Source organism: Mchenga conophoros, linkage group LG3, assembly GCF_057382185.1.
Source record: "Mchenga conophoros isolate Kocher_MC1m ecotype Shallow Benthic linkage group LG3, M_conophoros_male_GT1.1, whole genome shotgun sequence".
Taxonomy (NCBI): domain Eukaryota; kingdom Metazoa; phylum Chordata; class Actinopteri; order Cichliformes; family Cichlidae; genus Mchenga; species Mchenga conophoros.
The window spans coordinates 11,067,002-11,069,190 of NC_140528.1; the positions used below are offsets into that span (position 1 = coordinate 11,067,002).

Sequence of the window (2,189 nt, forward strand, 5' to 3'; positions counted from 1 at the left end):
TAGGCATTGCTGTGTGACAGGATGACTTTTCTTGCACACCCACCAAATGAGGGCGCACATGCTTCCACGCCCACTGGTGACTGCACACATCCTTTCAAGGAAGCATTTCATTCATCCCTAACAAATGGAACAAAACACTGTGCAGCGTGTTCAGGTTTGAACGTGGCCCTGGCTTCTCTCTGCATCCACCTGGCACATGCAACACACATCCACTCCCTGCTGAACTGCTTGTATTTGATGTGTTGAAGTTTTGGCAAAGTTTGAATAAATTCCACTTTATTTATAGGAACATTTCATCTGTGGACTCCTGCTTCCCCTCTCCTTGAGCCAGTTTGTGACGGGAACATGACATAAGAAAAGTAATTTATCCCTTTTTGATTCTGTGTATCTGGCGCTCATCCAGTGAGTTCACACTTGGCAGAAACAGACTGAATTTGTCTGGAGAACTTTGGCTTCAGCCAAGTTAGATAAACACACTGTGTCTCTGTCAAAACAGCAGTGTAGTTGTGGCACCCCTGTGAGGGAATGACCACATTAATATTATTTTGTGTGAAACACTCATGTAACGAGACATTTTTCATTGCTATATGTATTTATTTTCAGTTTCTTTAAGAGGATAGAAAATCCATGTAACAGGGATTCATTTTATGTTAGAAAGCAGTGAGGGCGGAACTTTGGTGCTTGCTCCGGGGTTTCGGGGAGCAGTAAGTGGAGCCCACCTTCCGCTGCTTCCTCAGACACGTTCTGGAGGAAAGCAGAGACGCATCGTGTCTTCCTTACTCTGCTCTTCACCTGCTTTTACAGGTCGGTACACGGTGCTCGCACCGAAAATGTTGTTTATTGTCACCATGGTTACCCACGTTAATGTGAATGGGAGAGTTAAGGCGGTCCGCCAAAGTTATTTATATGTAAACACGGGAGAAAACCAGAGGAGTGTCCCGCGCGACCGCACCGCGAGCCCGCTCGTTAGGTGGAGCGCTCGTGAAGCAGAGTCAGTGCGCTCCTATGCTCTGTGCAAACGTGTTGTAATGCTCCAATCAAATCAGTTCTGTGAGATGTGAATGTTAATAGTTCTGTTAAAGTGACTGAGTAGATTAGCTAGTGTAACACAAGCACTCTGAGCAACTCTGTGTAGCTAACAGAGGCATTCATGGGTTGATTAAACAAGCTGTGTTTCATGATGCACTAAATAGTGATTTTGCCAGTAAATTACTGGAGGGAACAAATGTAATGTATTTACCAATGCTGTTATTGAATAGAACTGTTTAGCCAGTAAGACACTGCAGAAGACAATGTGATGTGTTTATTGATATGATAAAAGGATGTAGCTGTTATGGAAAGAAGTGTGAACTTGAGAAACTGAACCAGTTAAAAAGAGTATATTTCACTGATGTTGTGAAATAAGTAAATGTCATTGATGTGAATGAGGAACCAGCTGAACAGTATATTGAAAGCTCATGTTTAGTGTTTTATAGCATTTATTTGTGTGAAATAAATCAGACTCAGACACGTTCTGGAGGAAAGCAGAGACGCATCGTGTCTTCCTTACTCTGCTCTTCACCTGCTTTTACAGGTAACATGTTTGTCATCGAGGTCTTCATCCTTGGGACCCGTAACATAGTAACTTCTTCATTGTTATACTTCTATAGTTTTCCCATTTTGTGAGCTGTGGATGTGGAAAGTGTCTCAGTGACACATCCACATGAAAACGGCGTTACCTTCGTTCATTTGCACGTCAAATGAACGAGCTGTTTGGACTTTAACGTCACAGCTGATGCTTCGATACTCGAACTCAAGAGTTCAGCTTCCACTCAGAGGTACAAGTACACACAGCAAAGATAAACGTGTACACAAGGTGGAACCCACAAGTGCACAGCTCCAACCAGAGATGGGCAGTAATCCGATTACTTTTTTCAAGAAACGAGTAAAGTGAGGGATTACTATTGCAAAAAAGGTAATTAGATTACTGTTACTTTCCCGTAAGCACGCTGCGTTACTGCGTTACTAAAACCGCAGCTGTGTGCAGATGAACAATGGATAATCTATCGAGTGTGGAGAGAGTGTGAGCGTGCAGCGTTTAAAGCGTGGAAGCACTGACCTTACTTTGAGTTTGACTCTGTAAAAAGTGACAGAAACATTAGCATCCGCTGTTCACTGCGTGGGAAGACAACATGCTCACTCACTATGTG

General features: G+C 43.1%; 1 protein-coding gene across 1 annotated transcript in view; it reads left to right on the forward strand.

Moving 5' to 3' along the window:
• The first annotated feature begins 921 nt into the window (after window positions 1–921).
• Window positions 922–2,189, forward strand: part of LOC146577257 (uncharacterized) — a 20,797-nt gene continuing 19,529 nt past the window's right edge. The window contains exon 1 of the mRNA XM_085269411.1: window positions 922–1,573. The gene's annotated coding sequence lies outside the window, so the exon portion shown is untranslated. The remainder of the gene's footprint in view (window positions 1,574–2,189) is intronic.